Here is a 26,597-nt window from a genome sequence, read left to right as displayed (position 1 = left end):
CAAAGAAAGACAAATACCATATGATTTCATTCCTACATGGAATTTAAGAAACAAAAGACTAAAGGGGAAAATAAAAGAGAGAGACAAACCAAAAAACAGACTCTTAATTCTTTATTATGGAGAACAATGGTTATCAGGGAGGAGGGGGTTGGGGGATGGGTAAATAGGTGAGGGAGATTCAGGAGTACACTTGTCATGGTGTATGGTGTTTCATGTATTGTATATCTGAAACTAATGCAACACTTTATATTAACTAACAAATTTAAATAAAAACTTAAAAAGCAAAAAAAGAGAAAGAAAATGGAGATTAAAATAAAAATAAGATATCACTACACACCCACTAGAATGGTTATAATTAAAAAGATTGACAATACTGAATGTAGCAAAGGATATAAAAAAAAAAACAAGAATTCTCACACATTGCTTGTAGAACAATAAAATTATGTAATGGTTTTGGAAAAAGATTTGGCAGTTTCTTATATAGTTAAGTATATACTTTCCATATGACCCTGTATTCCCACTCTCCGATATTTACCCAAGAGATATGAAAACATATGTCCACACACAGCTTGTACATGAGTGTTCACAGCAATATTATTCATAAGAGGTGAAAATTGGAAACAACTCAAGTATCCTTCAACATCAGAAAGAATAATTTATGGCATAGTCAGTTAATGGAGTACTACTCAGCAATAAGAAGGAATTAACTACTAATTCATAAGTTGATAGCCATAATGAAATTGATATATCTTTTTAAAAAGTATTTAAAGAAGTCAGATTTTTAAAAGTACATATGGTAGAATTCAATTTATACAAATTTTCTAGTTATCTGTCTATTACAGTCTATTTCAAAACTTCACAGTTTAAGAGAAATTAAAATTAAGTATTTTGATCTCAAATCTGCAACTTGGGCACTGCATAGCTCCACTGGGACGGTCAGACACACTTCCAAGGTAGCGCATTCACATGGCTGGCAAATTGGTTTTGTATATTGAAATTCAGCCAGGGCTGTTGGTTAAGGTTCTCAATTTCTTTCCATATGGATTTTTCCATGGGCTACTTGGACTTCTTCACAATACACTAGCTGGGTTCTTGGCGTGTCCCAAGATTCAGAAAGCAGAAGCTGCCCATCTCATAAAGCATGGTCTAAAAGTTGGCACAGCATGACTTCCATCATTTCTATCAGCTAAGTTTTTATAGAGTCCTCCTATATTCAAAATTAGGGGTACAGATTCCTGTCTTGATGGAAAGAGTGTCAAAGAATATGTGGTCATCTTTAATCTACCAGATATGCAGTACTAGAATACAGAAAGCTAACCTATGCTGATAAGAATAAGAATAGTATTTGCTGTGGGGTAGAGAAAGTAGCAGGCATTGACTGGCAAAGCATATAAAGGAAATTCCTCAAGTGGTAAAAATATTCTCTATCATGATTAAAGTAGTAGTTACAGAGGTGTATAAATATGTCAAAATTCATCAGACTGTAACACTAAAGATCTATGTATTTCACTGTATGCAAATTTACCTCCATTTAAAAAATAACTTCCTTATGTGGAAGCAGGTTTCTTCTAAGCAAACATAGTCACCCTAACAGAAAGTTTAGAAGTAAGTTTATTATATGCTCTGAGTTCCATTGAGAAACTCTTCTTTGCTGATTATTTTTAAATTGCTCTAGTAAAAGAAATCAGAAAAATCCTGTTTCTTAAGTCATTTCAAAGCCATTTTTAGGTCAAATAAGCTCAAAACTGAAAATTCTGGGGAAAAATACTTTTACTCAGCATATATGTTAAGGTGACATGTATGCATATGTATACATGTATTCACACATACATAATTTGATTTGGATTATTTTTATTCTGTTTTTGCATTTGAGGCTTGAGAAAATTGAAGAAATAAATCCTAGCAAAGCCATTTAAAAATCAATTCAATTTCTCAAGTATATTCTTATGGTGACATCAGATTAAGAACCATTTTTTACATCCTAAACTTGGTGCCCTTGATGAGCTTTAGGAAGGATGAGTTCTTCAAGAGTTTCTTAAATCACAAAGTAACTACTGGACTATTAAGTATATTTTATTATACTTAATTCTTAATAATCATTGATCTGTATATAGTGCTAAAGGCAATTCCTTTAAAAAATTCCATTAACCAGAATATTCTGTTTTTTAGGAATTCTGGATAAAGAAAGAAGATAGCATAATAAAACTTTAAAACTGTAACCAGTTTTCATGACAGTTTACTTCAGTTGCAAAACTAAATTGGTATCTATGTTTACTGAGGTCTTTAGCTGGAACCTGTGTGCCTTGGGTTAAAATCCTAGCAAGTTCTCTTTTGCTGAGCAAGTTTTCTTCATGCGATCCTGCCCTCCCAGCTAGGCAACTCAGTGGTTCAGAAATCAGTGTTGATGAGTTAGCTATTCACTATCTTCCAAGAGATTCTCCATTGAAACTATGCTTAGAGCTCTCTGTGACTCCGTCTTCCTTCTTTCGTAGGATCCCTTCCATCAAGCGACCTTCCTCTGAATACAGGTTCCTACTATTGAATGTCATAGGTGAGTCCATGCTTGTGTTTGCAATTAGAGAAAAATAACACTTTTAACTCCATTCCATCATCTGTATTTGCAGACAGTGCTGCCCAGCACAAGAACGGTCATGTGCATGTGACTGTCTCCCTCTAATGCTGGAGCCCACATTATCATCTGCTGCTATGAATGCCCAAAGCAGGGTATGTATACCAAGGGTAAGCCACCAGAGAGAAGGCCTCGATGCCTCCTACTTCTTGGGAATCCTTTTTCATAACTCCTAGGCAGCCAGTAACTTCAGGAGTGCTTCATGAATATGCCCTAATGTAGTGCACTACCATGTCTGTCCACTTCTAAAGTAAACCATCCCTCAAAATAATCTCTTTTCTCTCTTCACATCCTAATTCCTAGGGGAGTCCCCTGGTCCTCAGCATAATAAACTAAATAAGTCCTTCTAAAATAGAATGATTGATAGGTTTAGACTTCACAGTACTGCTTATAGAAATTGATTCCTAATTAATGGAAGAGTATCAAAAGTGTCAAAAGAAGGGTATGTATATGTATATTTTTTATCACAAGCCATGTGTTCCACACATATCTGGGATCCCATCTAAAAAGATTTCCCCTGTTTTGCCCCCATTCTGTTGGTTTACCAAAAGAATATGTTTCAGTGACTTGAAAGCCCATTCTGAAATTTGCCAATCAATAAAATACTTGGTTGAGAGTTGGTGTTTGGAGGGAAAATGGGTGGTGTAAGGATATTTTTATTTGTTTATATGAGATGATTGTGAAGTTCTGAATGAGCAGGGGTACTCAGTATGTCTGCATGTGTTTAGCCCTCCACTTTTTAAAATATCAAAATACCTTCATACTAGTTAATAAAGATTCACTGTCCCAAATCCCTTCAAGGACTTCCTGTTTCCCCCAGCCTCTGTCCCAGATCCTTAAACTTCCCTATGATCCAACAATTCAAGGGTTAATGTCTGGCATGTCATAGTAGGGTGCCTCTGAGCCCCTACTTCAATCCATTCTAATTGGTCAGTGCCCCCATGGCACTGGTTGGTTTTGATGAAAGCTGATGAGATCATATGATTGTATACTTTTTCTGCTAATCATTTGTGCATATAGAGTCAACTCTGAATTAGCTATATCAATGATTGCTAATATAAAACACAGCAAATCCAATTAAATGCTCTTCCATTTTACTTTGGAATGCATTATGTGATTTTCAGCAAGTTCAAACCCTTAACTATGGTTTTAAGCTAGTATCTAAAGTCAGTAATAGAAACTAATTTATTATTGTGTCCCAAATATCCAAGATAGCCAACACCCAAGGGAAAGTAAGGGAACGGGAATGAACAAGTAAGTATTGAGCATTTTCCTATATCAGGCTCTGTTATCTCATTAAAGTCTCATAAAACCCTCTAAGTATCATTATTCCCATTTTACCTATGGCAATTGAATGCTCAAAGTTGTATTTAATATCACACAGCTCTCTAAGCACAAGCACAGAAATGATCTATTTTATGCCTTTCCAAAAAAAATGAGAAATATGACTATGCCAATTTCATTTGAGGAAACTCAGACTCAGAGAGGTTAACTAGCTTGCTGAGGGCTAAACACCAATACGGAACAGAACTTAGGTGAGAATTGAGATTTTTAGACCCTTACTCCAGACTCCCACTTCCTGGGGAAATGAACTTGACAGTATCAAAATGACACTATTTGAGAAACATATTCCATTCAGGCTACCTCCCCTACTTCAAGATAATGTCTTGGCCATACCAGAGCTCCTGCGTGCTTCCTCCCACCTTCCATCACCTTGGCATCAGTCCTTAGCAGAGCCTTATTATTGTCTGGCTCCTCTGCAGAGACTGCCCATGACAGTCTCAGAACTGTGGGTCAGTACACACACACACACACACACATGCACGCACACACGCACGCACGCACACACTCCCCTCTCCTCACTGCAACAGGATTTTTATTAGTTAGAATTTTAAAAGATCTTGGAAGCTTTCCCTTTTTTTTAAGATGGGATGTCATCTTTTGTTACGGACAGACTCCACCAGGCAGAAAGGAGAGTTCAATGTTCTCAGGCCGCTGTGCACTGGGAAAGGAAGCCTGTTCTTACCGGTATGCAAACTCTCATTCACCCCCTTCTCTGCGTAAACAAATTAATCTAATCATGAAAGGATGTGTTAAAAAGAAAGGAAGAGAGAGAGTGAAGGCGGGAGTAAAGAAAGACAAAATTGAGGAGGGGGAAGGTTAAGAATAAAGACTCCAAACAGAGATTGCCATGGAAGAAGAAAGAATGTTTCCCAGTGTAAAAGACTCTTCTTTCAGAAGAAAACTACTTCTGGCTGCAAAATAAGCCTCCTACTGTTAGACTATTTAACTCTATCCAGTCTCCAGGGGTCCCATCCAAATTAATTTCATTCCTTTGTCAGGATCCTCCCATCTTTAGTTACGGGTCTCCATCTGTCCCCTTTGAAAGACTGCTGGGCACTCAGCTTCAATATCCTTCTTCCCAGCTGCCTTGGACTTTAAGGACCAATCTCTCACACAGAAGCAGCTCATCCAGGGACTCCGGGAGTGAGAACTAATTGGCAAGGGCCATCCTCTATATTCCCAAGAAAACCCCAAACAAATGGAAAATACCAAGCCCGTTTTAAATAAAAAGCTATTCTTATAACTGTTAATTCCACAATTACCATGTTATGAGCACTGGCAATGAATCTGAATCTCTCCACTTATATTTTTCTCCAGCAAATCTGCCTTTAAGGAAGCAATCACATGTCAAATAATTCAATAAATCAAATTTGTATGAAATTATTATTTAGTTATTTAGCTAGCATCCCCAAAACAATAGAACCGTCTATAGTGTTTTAGTTTGAGGGCATAATTGAGATCATCTAGCCAGTCTCTTAATTTTGAGGTGAGAAAACCAAGGCATACAGACCCTGAAAGTTTTCCTGTTTCACTATCCAGTAAGTTAGTGGTGAAGCTAAGAATAGAAACCAGACCGGAGTTCTGGTCCAATGATCTGATCTCTTTGTTGTAAATCTGAAGATAGATAAAGCCAGAACAAGTTTACATTTCGAACAATGTGAAACACTTTTATATTTATAATAAGCCCACAAATATAAACACGCAACCACTTTTCAAACACCAGTTCTCTTTCTTTTTCACCACTCACATTTTGTGTTAAGAAATAAGAGCTATTCTTCATATAAATCTAGCAAACATTGAAAGGGAAATGTGCTGCCTCAGAAATCGTATACAATGGGCTTTATAGTCAATTCTACATGGAGTTTATCCACTCTTCTGTTTACCTTAACATTTTTCTTTTTTCCCTTACTATAGATAACTGTGTGTTGGCTAAATTAGAATAAAACAAAAAACTTCAACAACTTTGTAAAATGTTTTTTTACATGTATTATACATATAAATGTATTTTTCACAGTTTCCCCCAAATATCCACTGGTATTTAATAATGCCCCTATGCATACCCTCATTTAATTTTCTTCACCCACTTTTAAAAATCGGCTTGCTATCACTCTATATACTATCTTGTTTCTTCTACTCTATTTACATTTAACTCCCTTTCTCCTTTTCTGAATTATCTTCTGCCAAATACCCTCTAAATGTGATTCTTTCACCAAGTCTTTGCTCTGAACCCACTCTGGACAACAGTAATTTCATTTTCTTTCTTAGCTTTGCCCATTTGAAAATAAATTATCGCCTTTTTAAATTCTTCTTCCCAAAATTCTGTACTTAATAATTATCCATGATTACTTCTCCTTTGTCGACATACATAATTAATTACACAACCTGAACGCTCTGTCTTCCATTTAGTTTCAGGTTTAAGTTAATTTTGCAAACATTTACTGTCTCCTTATCTTATGCAAACCATTGTGCTAGGTTCTCTGTGGCATAAAAAAATAAGCAAATTGTATTCCTTCATCTCAAGGTAGTTATCTGTCAGTCTTCTCCAGGTAAAGCAGAGTTGATAAAGTGTCTACTTTATAGAGGTAGTTTGAGGAGTAAGCAAACTAATGTATGTAGTTCCCAGCATACAATAAGTTCTTAGTGTGTATTACTTGATACTATGTTACTTTTAGTGTTATTGACAAATCAGTTTTTGATCCTCCCAAGTCTGAAAACGCCAGGACAAAAATATATAGAATATAAGGCTAAATGTGTCAAGAGCAATAGGCAAGCTGGCAGACAGCATTCTAAACTAGTAATTAAACATCACCAGTAATGAGACATACTGATATCATTTACCTCTTGATAATGATGCGCTGAGAAGGGCACTTTACCTTTGTGATATTCTTGCTATATATAAATATATAGCCTGAATAAAATCATAAGCAAATATCAGATAAACCCAGAAAAAGAGGCATTCTACAAAATAACTGTTTAGACTCTTTCAAAAGTCTCGAGGTCATGAAAAACAGACTGGGGAACTGTCTCTGAAGAAAATTAAAGGAGCATGCCAGATGAAGGACCAGATAAAGGACATTACTAGGATAACTGCTGGAATCTCAAAAAAGGGTATGGATTAGTTAATGGTAGTATATCAATCCAATTTTCTGGCTCTGATCATTATGCTATAACTATTTAAGTCATTAAGATTTGGGGAAGCTAAATGAATGGTGTACAGAATTCTTTGCGCTATTTTTGCAAGGCTGAAATTATTTCAAAATAAAAGTTTTTCATTCAAAAAAAGAGCAAATAAAATACAAATGTAAGAAAAAGGAAAGTGAGAATTCTTCCTCAACACATGGATGAAAAGGAGAGAATGAAGTGGGTAGCAGAAGGATTCTGGAAGATAGAAGCATCTGAGCTAGGATTTGAGGCCACTGATATTGAGGAAAGTATTCTATGCGAAGAAAAGAGCAGAATTACAAGCAGCTAACAAGCAGAAAGGAAGGTGTGTTTGGATAGAAGTAATCATATTCTTTTGGAATTCAATGTCTTTGAGGGGGAGTAGTCTGAGACAGGAGCCAGACTTGCATATTTTTCTATCTCTGTTGTAGGCTGTATAATGTGCCTCCCTGTCAAAATGTCCATATCTCAATCCTCAGAACCTGTGAATGTTACTTTGCATGTTATAAAATACTTTGTACATCTGATTAAATTAAGGATCCTAAGGGATTCCTGAGTGGCTCAGTGGCATGATCCCATGGTCCTGGGATCGAGTTCCGCATTGGGCTCCCCACGAGGAGCCTGCCTCTCCTTCCACCTGTCTCTGCCTCTCGCTGTGTGTCTCTCATGAATAAATACATAAAATATTTTTTTAAAAAGATGCCCTAAACATCTTTAAAAAAAATTAAGAATCCTGAGAAGGGGAGAGGATCCCAGATTATACAGGTAGGCCCAACAGAATCACAAGGGTCCTCATGAGAAGGAAGAAAGATTCAGTACAGGAGGATATGGAACAAAGTGAGCAGAGGTTGGAGCAACAGGCTTGGAAGATGGAAGAAGAGGCCATGAGCCCAGGAATCATATGGCCTCTTATAGCTGGAAAAGACAAGGAGGCAGGTTTCCCTTTGAAGTGTGCAGAAGAAATACTGTCTTGCAAGCACTTTTATTTTAGACTTCTGAACTCCAGTACTGTTAAGAGAATAAATTTGTGTTGGTTTAAGCCACTAAATTTGTGCTAATTTGTTACAGCAGCAAAAGGAAACTAATACAGTCTCTATTACCTTCCTTGGGGCCCATTTTGTTTTTATTTCCATTTGGACTACTATTTTAGCCTCCTATCTGTTCTCTCGGCTCTGTTTTCCATCTCTCCTTTCTATTAAATGAGGTTTAATTTATTTTTCTGTCAAGCCCTGGATTGATCATGTCATTCCTCTAAACCAAAGCTCTCAAGGGTGCCTAGTACTTGCTAAAAAACATTCATGCTTACTATCCTGGCATTTAAGAATCTGGCCCCAACACATACTTTTAACTTCATCTGGGTATCTCTGCAGCATTAACTTTTCACCCAGGCAAATAAATTTTGTCATGGTCTCTGGGGCTCTCTTCCTGCATTTCAGAATGCCAGTTATAAAGGTCCAGATCATGTTCCCACTCATTCATATTCTAGCCCATAGTGATGTCTGTCTCCACCAAGTGACTACAGTCTTTACTGATTGTTTTCCAAAACCCTCATATTGGAGGGCCCAAAGTAAAGAGCCTTCAAAATTTATGAGCAGCTTAATATCTGAGAATTGAAACATGGAAAAAATCCAAGTAAATTGCCATTTGAAGACATGATTCAGGATTTTGTAAATATGTATAAATCTGGGATGCAGATTTAGAAAACACTCAAGGCAATAGAAGTCTGTAAAATATGGTGGGGAGAAGGGCTTGGGGCTAGGGTAACTGAGTAATGGGCATTAAGGAGGGCATATGATAAAATGGGCACGAGGCATTATATACAACTGATGAATCACTGAACTCTACCTCTGAAACTAATAATACACTATATGTTAATTAATTCAATTTAAATTAAAAAAATAAGTGCATAAAATAGAATTCGGGAAGACTAAAACTAATAAAGAAAAATGTTCCAGACAACATGCTATAATGCTTAAGTGGCTCCGTGCTCATGTTTTCTGGATTCAAAACCTGGATCTATCACTGGGCAGTTTTACTTCCATAACTGGGATCACTGTCCATTATAATAACTGATTGTCATTGTCAATAATATAATTATAAGCAAATTTTCTGATTATAGTACATAGTTTCACACATAGATCTTCCTACCAAGAGAGAATCTACCAGCAAGAAACGTGGTTCCTGGGATCCCTGGGTGGCACAGCGGTTTGGCACCTGCCTTTGGCCCAGGGCGCGATCCTGGAGACCCAGGATCGAATCCCACATCGGGCTCCCAGTGCATGGAGCCTGCTTCTCCCTCTGCCTGTGTCTCTGCCTCTCTCTCTCTCTCTCTTTGTGACTATCATAAATAAATAAAAAAATTAAAAAAAAAAAGAAATGTGGTTCCCATTATAAATTTCTAAACTGGCATTTGGGTTCATACATTACCCTTTTGAGAATTTAGTTAGGTAGATCACTTAGGCTAAGTTCGAAATCACATAAACCAGCTAGAAAAAAATCAGTTGGAGAAAATTCAAAAAGAGAAAGCCCTTCTCCAGGAGCTGGAAGATTTGGAATTGGGTATTTAAAGATTCACAGAAACCAAGATGTTTCCAGAAACCAGTGCAGACACATTTTCTGTTAAACACATTGGTGTACATGAAATATCCATGTGCCCACATTGAATGCTCACCTGTAATTTTAACCATTTAGCCAAGATTGTGCATATATGCAAAATTATTTAATAATGTCTATTAAATTGATGTTTACATCCTGCATCCTGTACCATGTCCACACATGATATAGAAAAGAAATACATTAATTTTTTAAATAAGTTTGACCGATTGAAAGGCAATGTCATTGTTTTTTAGTAGGGGACAGTATTTACCACATATGTAAATAAAAGCATTTAAATCTTAAAAAAAAAAAAAAAAGCATCAATTTACTGCATCACTCTGGCCAGTGACAATAACTTTGCATTATTTGCATCTGAATTATTTATACTGGTTGTCTATAATGATCAAATCCACCAGATTATCACTCAATTTCTCACTGTAATTTGCATAGATAGCCTCTTTGTGCACCTGGCATTGTGCCTGAAAGTGTGGGGCAGCTGCTCCATTGAAAACAATAACAGCTGTGAAGCTTAAATCATTTCATGTTTTAGTAAGATGACAACAACATGATATGCAAGCAGCAGACGGGAAATTCCTTTTGGACATTGCTTGTTGAAAATGCAGAACAGCAAAGAGCCATGCAATACAGTGATGTACCTTAAACTCTGCAGATGGAAGCCAGTGATACTCTCAGAAAAACCTGGTGATTCACAGATTCATAGAGTTGTCAAAAGCATGTTATCTTAGCACATACCTTAAATCCCTGAAATCTCATGCCTAAATGATACCAGAGAGAACTAAGTAGCACTTCTTAGCCTGATTCATAATACCCTCATATTATGGTATTGAGTCACATTAATTAATGTAGCAATGAACACTTTTGAAAAGATTTTATTTATTTATTCGACAGAGAGACAGAGATACTGACAGAGAGCAGTATCAGGGAGAAACAGGCTCTCTGCTCAGCAGAAAGCCTGACTTTGGGCTCAACCCCAGGACCCTGAGATCAAGACCTGAGCCAAAAGCAGATACCTAACTGACTGAGTCACTCAGGTGCCCCTATGAACACTTTTTGATGAAGTCCCTTTATATTTTTTTTACTCAAATTCTCTTTTTGGTACATAATATCCCAAACTCCAAGATATGTACATAATGAAAGAAAGAAAGACAAAGAAAAAAAATATCCCATGCTTATTTGCATAATTTCTCATTGCATTATAGTAGCATATCACTGCAAATGAGTACAACTAATTACATGAAATCAAAGTCATAAAATTCTGTCTTTAGAAAGAAGGTCACTCAACACAGAAACCTACAGATTACCAGGAATTCAGAGGCAGTGGAGATTGACAAATTCAACAAGTGCTCTAGCTGACCTTTAAATGATTTTGATGAAGAAAAGGGCAGCTCCCTTAAGTAGGAGAAAGAAGTGCTCACCTAACTGAAATTATTTGGCAGGCACTGAGCTGGGTCTTCTGCCTCAAGTGAATCTCAAGTAACCTGTCTGAAGGCCTGTCCTTCTATTTTTGATTTTGAAAGCAAAAGACCACTGTTTCTATCCAAATATCTCAGTCAGGACACTACCTCCCTAGGTATCACCAGGATCCTTTGAAAATCTAATCTTGAATTCTCTCTAATCCAGTATAAGTTATTTTCTTGTTTAAAAATCACCAATGGATTCCCATTGTCTCTAGCATGGAATCCTAACCCTTCATGACATAGTCTTCGACACTCTGGCCTTGACATATCTTTTCTTCTTTCTCATTTTTTAAACTTTGTTTAATGAAGATTTTCCAATTATAAAAGTAACATTTATGTATAATAAATTAGAAACACAAAGAAGTATATATATTAAAAAATTAAAACCCAGAATTAACCACTATTATTCATATTTAATTTTATTTCCTAACAGTTGCTTTTTACAATGTATATATACATTCTTTCTCTTACTGTCTTTATTCTTTTCTATATCAGGTTTTACTCTAAGCACTTTCATGAATATTTTCAGCCCAACTACCTGGGAATTCATTACAAAAAATCATAATAAAACCACTTTAGTCTATAAATTATTAAAGAGAATAATACTTTTTATGTTAGCCAACATTCCCCACTATTTTCTTTTCTTCCTTGGGATATGAATGTTAGAGAAAAATCCAGGGAAAAAGTCCAAATCTTGACTTTTGAGCTTAAAAACCCCAGTTTTTTGAGGATCTTATGATATAAACTTATACCATAAAGTTCTAGAGGTTTATTAGGGCAACCAACTTGCCTGGTTTGCCCAGGACTATCCTGGTTTAAAAAATGAAAATCTCATCTTCTAAGAACACCCTCAGTCACAGGAAAATCAATACAGTTGATCATCCCAGCAAGAGCCAGCTTTTCTGTTTAAGTGAAATATCCCATGGTCTTGGAAAGCAAGAGTCCCTGAGACAGGGCCATGTGCCTTGCCAGCAGTCAAACCCTAGAAAGACTGATTCAATTGCAGGTAGGTGAAGGAATTTGAGAGCGGAGAACCTACTCTTCTCTTCTTTCCTTAGTAGTACCCAGAAAACAGTTAGTGGTCAAGAGATCAAGAGGGAAAATTCTGATTGTCTGCATTTTTCTGCTTGAGAAACAGGAAATGGGAAAGTTTAGAAGTATGGGGAGAACAACAAAGGAAATGGTGGCTCAGGGAAATGTGAAAGGCACTGACAATGGACAGCAAGTACAGCATAGCAGTGGCCCTATTGAAGGTAGAAGCCAAGGCCAGTCAACACAACCATATCCCTGCCTCTGACTATCCAACAGCCTCACTAAGGGGCACATGACAGGGTCCTCAAAATGATTGGCCATGGATTCTCTAGAGGATATTTGAAAAATACTGATCTAGTTGAACCTTCTAATTTTATAGATGAAGAAAGAGTCCCAGAGGAATAAAAAGTTACTCAAGATTATTCACTTATTAGAGGACACAGAACAAAACCCAAGATTCTATACTGATAATGGTCACAAATTGCTTGAAATGATATACCTTATAGGACCTGTTTCATGGGTAGAAATAGAAATATATCCAGGGTACTAGGAACAGTGTGGGATCTTAAAATTTTACCCTACTTACTAACAAATGAGCATGTTACTATTTCTTGGATGCATGAGGTCCCTGAGTTGGAAACAAAGAACTCTGTTACTCACAGTAAAAGTAGTGGCAAGCTTCATGGCTACTTGCTTCAGGTCCTCATGCTCCCAAGTTTCATGAGGGCAACTCAAAGGGCTCATGATGGATGCCTGCAAACAAAATGGCTTGCATTTAGAAGACAGAAATGCTAAGCTTGGGGATTCACCACTTTTGTAGTAAACAGCAGTAAGCCAGCCTTGACTTTGGGGAATATGGTACCTCATCTCTCAAGATTCCTTGCTGCAAACACAACTCTGATAAATGGTCTGTTAAAGAGTGGGAAAAGCCTTGCCTTCTTGGTATACCCAGCAAGAATGTAAAAGGAAGCTCAAGGCCCATGCCAGATTTTCTCTCCCAATAACTATCATCTAAACTAAATGGAGGAACAAACATGCATGATTATACGGCATAATACTGCCCACTAGTTTTCCCATTCTTCCAAAGACTGAGATTTGATTCACCACATTATAGGAAATAAATGTTTCCCAAACATTGTGGTACTTTCTAAATACTTTATGTATTTTATAAGCACTTATTCCACATATCAGTCTTAAATGATGGCTGTTTAACAAGGGTGATATTCCAAATATCTAAAATGGGCACCAGTCAATCAGAACAGACACTTGCTATAAATAACAAGTATACATCATGATTATAGTAGCTACTAAGTTCTACTGAGACTGAGCTTATGCTTAACTTAGAATACAGAAAATTGAACACCAAAAATTTGTTAGAGTACATAAAAAATGTATAGCATTTGCCTAGGGATAAAGCAGATATGTGAATGCCTGTTAGTGATCACAGTCCCAGTCTGTTTGATCTAATTCAATTGGAAGTCAATCCAGAAAATAACTTTGTGGCTCAAAAAAACCCTGTTATTTTCCCAACTTTCAAATGAGTATGAGGAAACCTGTTTGCATAGAAATTAGGTTGTTTGGAAGGCCAGAGTAAAGTATGACTTCAGCTAAAAGGAATATTCTAGGGAGCAGCTCTTTGAAAAAGGTCAAAACATTCTTTTAATTAACAAAAAGGTAAAATAATTTTTGAAGATGTTTTTATAGTCTTGAGGAAGTATTATGAGGGACTAAAGCTCTAGGGACAACACAATGGCACTTAAATGCTTCTTTTACATATTGTCAATGGAGTCTATCTGGTTATTCTCTCCAGGAGGTAAGATATAATTGACAGTGTGAAAAATTTCCTCCCAAAATTCTGTTATTTTCACTCTCATTTGGAAGAAATGCTAAGGCCCACACATGGCTCACAGCCACTCAATCAGCCACTTACAATCCTGGAAACATCTCAAGGAGAAAGTTCTTGCTTACTTTCCTCTAATCCTCTCAAGGAAAATTATTTTACCATTTGTTTCTTTTTTTAAAGTTTTTATTTTAATTCCAGTTAATTAACATATTACCATCTGTTTCTTGGGAGTAACAGCAACTACATCTTGCCTCATGGCCCTACGATCCCAATGACAAAGTCACAAATGACCTAATTTGATGAGTGGAAAAACCACGGTACAAAAATGAAGAGCTTTCAGATGCACTAAGTGCCAGCTAGATGGTAGAATGATTTCTGAACAATGATCTGGAGGGCTATGTGAATTCAAATTATCTGGACAATTATCTCACGTTTCTAATGCACAGATCTAGAACCTCTGAGTCAGCAGAGAGAGCCAAGAAACAAATCAAAGTATGTCTCAAGTCTTCATTATACCCTTGCCACTACTTTATTACCAGTCCTAAAATATACAGAAGCACATTTACTAAGTAATGGGCATGATGTAAGGCATTTTCACATGTTGTATCATTTTATCCCCACAATAACCCTATAGGGTGGCTTATTATTTCTCTTATGCTGATAACAAAAACAAAAGAACAAATCATACCTTATGAACTCTACAGAATTTTATAATTGTAAAAGCTGAAAGGGAACTATTTTAATTTCAGCATGCATATTTGGGTTTTACTATTTTTAATTTATTTTATTTTAAATTGTGTGTTGCAACCTAGGGATGGAAGAAAGGAGACTATAATCTTTTTAGTATTTATGAATTCTAAGGATCTTAACTAGCCCTGGTCAACTGCAAAGTTTGCTGATATATTGGTTTCCTGTGGCTTTTGTAACTATTATCACAAATGGGGGCCTAGGACAGTAGAATTTTTATTCTATCACAGTTCAGAAGGCCAGAAATATGAAATCAAGGTGTCAGCAGGGCTGCACTCCTTCCAAAGGCTCTAAGAAAGAATCTTTCCTTGCCTCTCCCAGGAAGATCTGGTGGCTCCAGGTATTCCTTGCCTTGTGGCTACCTTATTCCCATCTTTGCTTCCATCTTCACAAGATCCCCTTCTCTGTGTCTGTGTCTTCTCTTCTGTCTCTTATAAAGATACTTTTCATTGGCTCTAGGGACCATCCAGATAATCCAGGATGATTTTAACTCCAGATCTTTAACTTAATTACATCTGCAAAGACCCTTCCCAATAGGGTCGCATTCATAGGTTCTGGGGGTTAAGACCATGGACATACATTCGGAGGTCTACCAATCAACCCACTACAGGTGGGGTTAGACAAAATAATTTGGCTTCTGCTCTTCTATTATAATATTTACAAATAACTAATAAAAAGGCAATCTGAAAATCAACAAGTCATGTAAACAAAACTCAATGAAGACAGAGGTACTGTGCTTTCTTTTTTTTTTTTCTCTGCTGAATCCTAAGTGTCTGGCACATACTAGATGCTCAATAAATATTTGTTGAATGAAGGAGCTTAGGGCTCATATATGAATATCAGGGTGGAAGGAGAGTTCTAGAAGCATTTGAGCTAGCTTTCATTGATGAGTTGTTTCTGACTATAGCTATGAAGCAAACTAGGATCTCAATTCTCAGTGACAAGACAGAGAATAATTAGGAATACCTGGAAAGGCAAAAAAAAAAAAAATAGGTTGGCTGTAAAGTTTGTTTCTGTGAAGCCAGAAGTCAAAATTGTAATGTCCAAAGAGGCATGGTAGATACCAGAATTGTGATCCACTCCTGAATGTAGTTTGTAGAATGAGTTTCTCAAGTGAGGATACCTAGATAACTAGATAAGTTAGGTGTGATATCATGTGTGGGTTGATTTTTGCAGATGAAGATGCCAACGAGAGATAGTGACATTCCTCCAGAGCTATCAAGAATTAAGAAGCATCAGGATCCCAGTCAAGAGTACTGGAGCCCAGGGCTAAGATGGCATTCCCAACATTTAGGAACAATTACAGTGCTGTTAAAAAACCAATACAGAATCCCAATTTTGCATACTGGAGAAATTTGGTGGGTGTTCAGATAAGTCTATGGCTTAATAGGCTGAATACCTGTAAGTTACCACACATATATCACTAGGATGAGGAGTGTATTCTTTTATGGCCTGCTCTGTCCAGGATCTTAGCTTTTTTTTTTTTTTAAATTAGTTTCATCAAGCTTAGGAAATGATGGTGCTAAGCCACCAGAAGAAGATCCTCCATGTTAGCAGCTAGACTGGACAAGGAAAGAACAGATACCTTCAGCAGACGAAACTATAGAGTCAAGTGTATTCCAGTCTGAGAAAACACATGATAGAATAAGAACCAGGAAGAGACAAAACTTGTTTGAAAAATGGTAGCTAATGCAGCTAGTAGTTTGGGAAACAAAGCTGTAATGTTCTGTAGAAGCCAGTTGTGGATAAGGAAATGAAACTAATTTAAAAAAAAAAATCTCATTGAATTTTTCAGCAACCTTTCAAGGTTTCCTCAAAGAATAAGAAATTAAAGCTTAGCTCGGTTAAATTACCTTGCTTAGGTTTAATTCAGTGAAGCAGACAGAATTCTAATCCAGGGCTGTCTTGACTTCAAATGATAGGCAGTCTCCATGGGATGTGAGATTAGATCTGTGTTTCCCCTTCAGAATGTGAAAGAGACCCCCCCCCACCAGCTGTGATTAGTGAAATTAACAACACAACAATGCACATATGAAAAGACAGCATAGATAGGTAGACCCATTAGAAGATTATTGCAATGATCTAGGTATAAGAAGAGAAGTCCTATACTAAAATAACAATAGAAATAACATAATATGCTATGTTGGCCAAAGTCAACACTCTATCCCAGAAATCCAAGTGATATATTTATTTTAACTTTTCTTTTTTTTTTTTTTTTTTAGATTTTATTTATTTATTCATGAAAGACACACAGAGAGAGGCAGAGACACAGGCAGAGGGAGAAGCAAGCTCCATGCAGGGAGCCCGATGTGGGACTCGATCCCAGGTCTCCAGGATCACACCCTGGGCCGAAGGTGGGGCTAAACTGCTGAGCCACCCCAGCTGCCCTATTTTAACTTTTCAAAAAACATTTATTTAATGTTTTTGGGAGATAAGATAGAAGAAAAGAGGAGCCACTTAAAAGGATTCAGACATTTAAGCCTCATTCCTGTTTTGGAAAATCACTGCTTTGTTTTGTTTTGTTTTGTTCTCTATTAATGAATATGGAAAGATTTTAAAATATCAGAGAATTCAACATTCAACTTCAAATTAATGAGGGTCATGTATTAAGTAATTCTCCTGCTTCCCAAAATGGCTTGATGATTTATGAATGACATAGAGACAGTAAAGTTTTCAAATGAAAGGTGCTATATCAATTGAAAATATTTACAGTATCTTTATTGAAATAAAGCACAGCAGTGAGGTGCTCTGTAGTTCATAAATGTGGACTGTAATTTAGGAATTGAAATCTGTTTTTATAATTGATTTTTTCTAATGTCAATTGTACAGACGGATAAAAATGGCAATTCATGAGCAACTCATAGTTCATTCAAATTTCTTAATCATTAAAATATAAAATTATTACAGAATCAGAAATATGAATATTAACCACTATTTCCAGACTCTAAAGAGAAATCTCACTGAGTGAATGAAGCATTACTGTGGACCTGACCCAGAAGAGCAAGGCTCAATAAGAAGGAAGAAAACATCAGTTGGGAACATGGGTTTTGGGGTCAGAATGTCCTCAGTTTTAATCCCAGCTCTGATACTTACTAGCATTGTGTCCTTAGCTATTTCCCTAAGTTTTATATCCCCTTATCTGTTATTCCTATCTTAGAGGGTTGCATTAAGAATTAAATGTAGTAATACATTTACAATATTTTTTTCTTTTTTTTTTTAAGATTTTATTTATTCATGAGAGACACAGAGGGAGAGAGGCAGAGACCAGGCAGAGGGAGAAGCAGGCTCCATGCAGGGAGCCCGATGTGGGATTCAATCCTGGGACTCCAGGATCACGCCCTGGGCCAAAGGCAGGCACTAAGCTGCTGAGCCACCCAGGGATCCCTACATTTACAATATTGTTCAGCAAAGTGCCAGGCACATTTTAAGAGATTAATAATGGGAGTTGTCATGCTTAGTGAGATTTTTCTTTCTTCCACTGCATCACTGTCCTTGGAGATGCAGGATATTTGCAAAAACTAGCAATTACACTCGTACTGGGATACCTGTTTTCTAAAGTATTCAATGAAATATCCTTCATCCCATGCTTCAGTAACTTTCTTTCTTCATCTGTTTTAGAGACTGAAAGTCTAAGTAATTCAGTGCATCTAGGAGTAAAAATTAAGCGAGGTGTATTGATTGCACCTAGGGTGTGCTGTCCATAGGAAGAAGGAGTAGAAATGACAGAGGAGCCATGGGAATGATAGATTCTGGTGGTTTCTCATACATGAGGTCAGACAAGGGGAAAACACAGATGGGTTCAAATTATCAAGAGTAATTTCTCTTCACATACAACAGAATCAGGCAAGAAATCAGAAACAAGTTCTTTTCCAGCCCAGCAGATACACAGCAGGTAAGTAACTAGTAAGCTCTATAAATCACATGCCCTCTAAGAGCCTAAGACATTCCTCCAAGTCCTAGGTGAATGGTGAAGGGGGCCAAGGGAATCCTACACTAGTTGAATACAAATATCAGGCCTGGTTGGCATTTCCTCACTTAGAGAAGAAACCAGAAAAAGAACAAGCTAAGGCCCAAGAAAGAATCTGCAAGATAAGAAAAGGGAAACACTACCCAATTAAAAAATGAGCAAAAGATCTGAACAGACATCTCACCAAAGAAGATGTACAGATGGCAAATAAGCATATGAAAAGATGCTCAACATCAAGTGTGATTAGGGAAGTGAAAACTAAAACAACAAGGAAATACTACTACATAGCTCTGAGAATGGGTAAAATTCCAAAATTTAACAATATCAATTACTGGTGAGGATTGGAACAACGGGGGCACTCATTCATTGCTGGTGGCAATTCAAAATGTTACAACCACTTAGGAAGACAGCTTGGCAGTTTCTTAGAAAGGTAAACATAGTCTTATCATATAATACAACAATCACACTCCTTGGTATCCCAGTACTCATATTCCCATCTGACTTAAAAACTTATGTCCACACAAAAACCTTTATGTAAATGATGATAGCAGCCTTATTCAAACTGCCAAAACCTGGATACAACCAAGATGTCCTTCAATAGGTAAATGGATAAACAAACTGTGATATAATTATTCAGTGATAAAATACAGAATATTATTTAATGATAAAATAAGCTATAAGAGATATTGAGCCATATAAAGACATGGGTGCATATCTTAAGTGCATAGTGCAAAGTGAAAGAAAACATTCTGAAAAAGCTACACACTGTATGATTCCATTATTAAACTACAGAAACAGTAAACAAAACAGTAGCTGCCAAGAGTTCAGGAGCTTGACAGAGAGGATTAAATAGGTAAAGCACAGGGGATTTTTTAATGAGAGAACTGTTCTGTATGATATTCTACTGGTGAACACATGGCATCATGCATTTGTCAAAACCCATAAAATTTTACAGTACAAAGACTGAACTTTGATATATACAATTAAAGGGGTGCCTGAGTGGCTCAGTCAGCTGGGCATTTGACCCTTGGTTTTGGCTCAGGTCACAATCTTGGTTGTGGGATCCAGCCTGCATCCAGCTCTGTGCTCAGTGCAGAGTCTGCTTGAGATTCTTTGCCCCTCGCCTTGCTCATGCATTCTGTTTCTCTCTCAAATAAATAAATAAGATATTAAATACATATATTTTAATTTTTTAAACTATACAATTAAAATAGTCATTTATATTATAAGGGGATCCCACGATGAAATGCAGACTACAACAAAATGATCTAACTATATTATAAATATATGAAACAACCTCATTGAAGGGAATGAGGGAAAATACACTGACCTAAGTAACTTTGAAAATGAGTAGATTCTCTAAAACTAAAGGAATAAGGTGCTTCACAGAAGCACTATACTCTGATAAAATTGTATTCATTAGAGTTCTATAAACAATTCTGGAATCACTATGCACATACACTGGAATTGAACAGTTAAGTAAATTAAAAGCAGATAGTAGGATTCAGGTGTATAACTTTTGAAGTAGGAGATTACAGACAAGCAAGGAGAGAAGTCTAGAATGATCCATAAGGTAATGGATTGTAGTTGAAATCATCAGAATGAATTCATGTCTAGTTTAATATGTAGATACATCTGGATATATAGAGAAATATATAGATGTAGATATAAGTATGGGTTAGCAGGCACACACATATATCTTCATTCCATACCTGAGAAGGCCTAGAAGCATTGACATCTTAGTAACAATGAGCACATCTTGTCCTAGATTTTGTTTTCTATTACCATTCTCTTAAGAAATTTACAAAAGAACTTGGAGTACTCTGTAATACCAGAAAATAAAAAGTGCTAAAAAATAAAAACCCCACAATGATGAGATATGTCAAAAAGACATGAGCCAATTGAAAGAGTTCCAATGATGAAACAATTTTTACAACACAAATAGTATTAAATCATAACCTAAAGTATAAATGAAATAAGCATGAGTCCATATTGATATAAATTGATGGACTGGATGGATGGATGGATGGATGGATGGAGAACAGACAAGTCATCCATGCAGAAAAATTCCAAATAATTTGTGTAGATTCTTCCTTTGAGGAGAGGCAACTACACCTTAAGATAGCAATTTCCTTCTGAAGAATACATTATGAAAAGGGAGGAAAAAGAGAAGTTTTGTAGTGGAAAAATTGACAATTACCTCAGCCAGGTTATCAAGATTAATATCAACAGTAATGAACCATGTTGATGTACCCTTGATACAGTATTATCAGAATGGCACTTCTTCCTCAGAACCTATAACCTCAATCTAATCATAAGACAACTCTCAACTGAGAAACATCCTACAAAATATCTAACCAGAACTCTCCAAATATGTCAAGGTCATCAAAAACAAGGAAAAACTGAGAAACTGGCATAGCCAATAGGAGTCTAAGGAGACATGATAATTAAATGTAATGTGGTATCCCAGATAAGATCCTACCCTGAGTTAAACATTTAGCCTCCACCTACATCTCTAGTCTTGGGAGTTAAATAGAGTTCAGGGAATCTTCCATGGTTCATAAAACACCAAACCCTGCACCTCACGCTATGTAGGCTGCCAACTATGAGAATCTTGCACTCTGCACTTTTTATTTGAGACTGAAGAGACAAGTTTGCCTCTTGGCATCCCCTGTGCCCACCACACACACACACACACACACACACACACACACTTACTTGGGATGTGAGTGCACTAAACACTGTCTGCCCACTGTTTACTGCACTTAGCAGTTTTGTGTTTATTTTTCATTCCAGAGTTTGGAGTATTTTCTAATCTCATCAAAGAAAAGTTTGCTATTTCTCATCCTCCTCTTTTTTGCAGTTGGTTTTAATATGTACATAGGGACAGAAAAATCCTTATTTCAATGTCTTTAACCAGAAAGTCCAATATTACCTTATTTCAAAAAAAAAAGTAAACATAAAAAAGTTACCTGCAATGCACAGCATCCTTTCCCCTCATTTACACTATTGTATTAATTTTTACATTTTAAGACCAAGTAGATTACAATGGTATTTTGTAGTACATTTTGAACTTTAAAGCAATGAGAATAGTAATTCATATATGCATTTTAGCATAATAGCAACTGCTGAAACAAAAGACAAATTGATCTATGTTTCCTGTAAAATTTTGTCAAGCTTTTGCTTAAAAGCAAGGAATTCTAAAAGATTGACATGTAATTTCTTTGAGATTCCGTGTAGGCTTTCTAATAAAATTCCCATATTTAAGTGTTTGCATTATCTTAAGTAGTACTTTTCCATTAAGTTGCTTATATCTACTATGTGTGAGGTATTGAGTTTCAGGAACCAATTGAATTTGACTTTTATTTACTTATTCATATATTTTTTAAGTTCAATTTGCCAACATATAGCACATCATTAGTTTCAGATGTAGTTTTCAATAAGTCTTCATTTGAACATAGCACTCAGTGTTCATTGCATTACCTCCTTTATGCCCTCCTTAATGCCCATCACCAGTTATATCTAAAATTTTGTTGAAAATAGCACTTAATATTTGATATTGCCATCAAATCCTCCTCTCCCACAATTCTTTTTTGGTAAAACCACTTCTTTGCTTTCCCATGTGCCCACTTGGTATACATTAAATAAGAAGTCTTAAAAAAATAATGTGCTACAGACACACTGCAGCAAGTTTGTGATTTATATTTACAGCATTTATCTACTAAAGATGCTTTGGAAAATAAAATAGTAATCAAGATCCTTTTTTATTTTTATATTTTTTAAAGATTTTATTTGTTTATTCATGAGAGACACACAAAGAGAGAGGCAGAGACACAGGCAGAGGGAGAAGCAGGCTCCATGCAGGGAGCCCCACATGGGACTGGATCCAGGATCACACCCTCATCTGAAGGCGGAGCTAAACCGCTAAGCCACCATGGCCGCCCTCAAGATCCTTTTTTAAAGCAAAGTATACAGTCATGAGGCTCAAATATCACAATCCTCTGTAAGAAAGATTTAACTGAAAAGCTATGATAATTTTTTATAACTTTCTACTTATTCCCAAACCTTCTATCCCCTTTAATAAGTAAAGTTAGCTCTATGTTAGCCTTCTTCACAATGTTTGAGCAGCTAACACTGCTGTCAGAGCAGTGTTGGATGCATGAACCTCTTGGGGCTAGGGGAGTGTGTGTTCTGGGTAGATGGTGCAAGTCTGCATGGTCTCCTGGGGAAGGGTACAGAATGTTACCCAGGCCCTGCCCTCTGACCTCGTGCATCTGTGCCCATGCCTCGAAGTTTCACTCCACCACAGTAGACATTGCTAGTTCTATCGTCTTGGTCTTTGTGTTCTTCCTCCTCCTGTTTTCTTCATCAGAATTTTATTTTAAATACGTTTCAATTTCAGAGGGAATATTGTTTTAGCAGCATTTATCTCTAAGATCACCATTTCATCTAAACTTAGTCATAGTATGTATGATCAAGTGGTCAGGAAGACTCTAAGATCTGGAGCCCGGTGAAGAGTTCAAGCCCCAGAGCCACCCCCTCCCAGGCAGCACCTGCAGGTGTGCCTTGCTTTCTTCTTGCTTCAGGGGAGGAGGAAGATAATAGCATTGACCTCAAGGAGTGAGGGAAAGGATAACATGAATTAATATAAAGTCCCTGGTACCCAGTAATCTTCTAATATAAGTTGGCTATTACAGTTCTATCATTACACATTTCTTCTGAATTGTCTTATACCTTCTTTTAATTTTTAAGCTTCTTGATTTTGCCATTTTATTTTCTTTTAAATCATTTTAATTTTTTTCTTATTTACTATTTTTATGCCTTTGTAATCTTTTAGTCTACCCTTTCAAAGTTTTAGGGTTTTTTATTTTTTGTTTTTTTAGTTTCTTTTGCTCATTTTTTAAACTGCATCATTGTAGTTAACTTTAGTTCTTTTATGGTTGCATTTGTTTTATTCCTGAGCCTTTTTGCATTTTTTCCCTTTATATTTTGCCGCTTTATTTATTGAACACTTAATTTTTAAGCTTCTAGGGAATTGTTTTTATTTTACCTGAATTTTGTTTAATCATCGATATCTCCATGTTTTAAATATCCTCTATTTGTCCTTTTATTCTTTCTCTTTTTTACACTTTAGTCTCAATTTCTGTTCTCAACCTTTTGCTTCTGTGAGTTCTTCTATTCCTAATGTCCTCAGTATTTTTTTTTTAAGATTTTATGTATTTATTTATGAGAGAGAGAGAGAGGCAGAGACACAGGCAGAGGGAGAAGCAGGCTCCATGCAGGGGGCCTGACGTGGGACTCGATCCTAGGTCTCCAGCATCATGCCCTGGGCTGAAGGCAGCGCGCTAAACCACTGAGCCACCCCAGCTGCCCTGTCCTCAATTTTTTCACTTTGAACCTTCAGTGCTCATTTCTTACAGGTTCAGGAATGTAGAACAGGGAGAATTATGAAGTAAGGCACTTAGCAGTGGAAGTGATTAGTATATTCTCTTTTAACCATCCTCTAACTGTCCCTCAGGCTCTGATTAATGGGGTCCATATTCCCTTCAATGTTGTTTTATTTTTTTTTAAGATTTTATTTATTTGTGAGAGACACGGAGAGAGAGAGAGAGAGGCAGAGACACAGGCAGAGGAAGAAGCAGGCTCCATGCAGGGAGCCCGATGTGGGACTCGATCTCAGGTCTCCAGGATCAGACCGTCGGCTGAAGGCGGCGCTAAACCGCTTAGCCACCCGGGCTGCCCTTCAATGTTGTTTTAAAAAAGACACACATATGCACACACGCACACACACACACACACACAATGGGTAATTTGAAATACTCACAGACCAAAAATCTTCCCTAGTTCCATAAAAATATTATTAGAATGGTATACTTAGCTGTTAAAATAATGTCATTTAATTTTTTAATTACCTCTTATTATAAAGGTAACAGATATTCAAAAGAAAATTTAAAAATTCAAGAATGCATTTTAAAAAGCCTTAAGAAACTAAAAAATTGTTTTCAATCCCACTAGCCAGAGATTACCACCTTTATACTTCAATACATTTCCTTCCTTCCAGAATTTTGATATATATATATATAATTTTTTTTTAAGGTATTTATTTATTTATTTGTGATAGTCACAGAGAGAGAGAGGCTGAGACACAGGCAGAGGGAGAAGCAGGCTCCATGCACCGGGAGCCTGACGTGGGATTCGATCCCGGGTCTCCAGGATCGCGCCCTGGGCCAAAGGCAGGCGCCAAACCGCTGCGCCATCCAGGGATCCCTATATATATATATATATAAAAGAACATATATATATATGTTCTTTTTTTCTTGTAAAGTTAGTTATATCATATGTAATGATATAGTCTGCATTTTTCTACTTAACATAAAATGTTTATTTTCCTTTGCCCTAAAAATCTTCCAAAAATCATCTTTAATGGTTCCCTATATGGCACCAGATAGATCATCCATGCTTATAGTTGGTATTACTTCTCTTCATGCATAATCTGGGCTTCTTACAGGAAGTTTAGTGTTCTTAGTCCATAGTCTGTCACATGTACAATAAGAAAGGAGGTAGATTAGATGTGGTCTTTAGAGTAACATCACACACTGCCTATTTTTAGTAAGTTAGAAACTTGATGATTTGGGATCTCTGGACTAGGAATCATAAACTCAAGTGACCACCATAGGGCAGCCCTGGTGGCGCAGCGGTTTAGTGCCGCCTGCAGCCCGGGGCATGATCCTGGAGACCCGGAATTGAGTCCCACATCGGGCTCCCTGCATGGGGCCTGCTTCTCCCTCTGCCTGTCTCTCTCTCGCTCTGTGTCTCTCATGAATAAATAAAAAATAAAATCTTAAAAAAAAAAAAAAAAAAAACCATGACCACCATAAGCTCAAGGAACCAAGAGGTGATATAAATACTGGCCAGGTCTGTGCATGGAGACAAGAATAGGAAGTGATAAGGCTTGTGGTGAACCTGAAAGTACAGGCTCCTTTAAAGAGGATAGCCCCACTCAGCTCAAGATAATTGTCATTATGTCTGAAATCAGGGCCCATTCTTCTCAATTTTTTCAAGAGAAGCTAGAAATCCAAATTTTTAAATATATTATCTAATTTTGAAGAACTGACCATTAATGCACAGTTTTAAGGAACACTATTCAAGACAATACTATGCAAACAAAACAAAACTGTCTGTGAGCTAGGCTCAGTCCATGGGGGTCATAAGCCTAGACCCCTATGATTATCATGGAAGGAGCCAAATTAAAATTTGGAAAACTAGATACTCTTTAAATTATAAAATCTGATTGAGGTTCATTACACCCATATCATTTTAGTCTTGTCCACCTACCTGTTTCAACCAAACATGTACAAAGGGTGTGGGACAGACCCAGGAACACATCCATGCACAGATATCTATTCAGGAGACCCAGAAGCACTTGTGAGTCTGTGATCCTCTCCCATCTTGAGAAAAAAAGCTTATATTAAGGACAGGGGAGGCAGGGGAAGAGTCTTCTTTCCCTTGTCTTTACTAGTAGTGCAAACTACTGTTTCTGGCATAGCTGAGGAGCAAGGAAATGCTGGCTTCCAGAAAGTTCTGAATCAGGATAAAGATATGACTGCACAGTTCCTTAGAGAAGAGTTGAAGGGGAAGAGTTTCAGAGGAATCATAGGATATAGGATAGATGCTATAAATCAAGGTTGACATTCCCACATACTTTCCCCAGCCCTGATCAGCAAGATCTTAGGATTATGTCAAAGCTCTAGTATTTCAGACTGGTAAGAGGATGATTTGGGCCTAGATAATACAAGGTCA

General features: G+C 36.8%; 1 long non-coding RNA gene across 1 annotated transcript in view; it reads left to right on the top strand.

The window, feature by feature from the left end:
- Positions 1-26,597, top strand: part of LOC144317198 (uncharacterized) — a 169,909-nt gene that overhangs the window by 95,931 nt on the left and 47,381 nt on the right. The window contains exons 2-3 of the long non-coding RNA XR_013383132.1: positions 2,493-2,551; positions 2,625-2,724. This is a non-coding gene — a long non-coding RNA (uncharacterized LOC144317198). The remainder of the gene's footprint in view (positions 1-2,492; positions 2,552-2,624; positions 2,725-26,597) is intronic.

Source organism: Canis aureus, chromosome 7, assembly GCF_053574225.1.
Source record: "Canis aureus isolate CA01 chromosome 7, VMU_Caureus_v.1.0, whole genome shotgun sequence".
NCBI lineage: Eukaryota > Metazoa > Chordata > Mammalia > Carnivora > Canidae > Canis > Canis aureus.
This window is presented reverse-complemented; position numbering and strand designations above follow the sequence as displayed.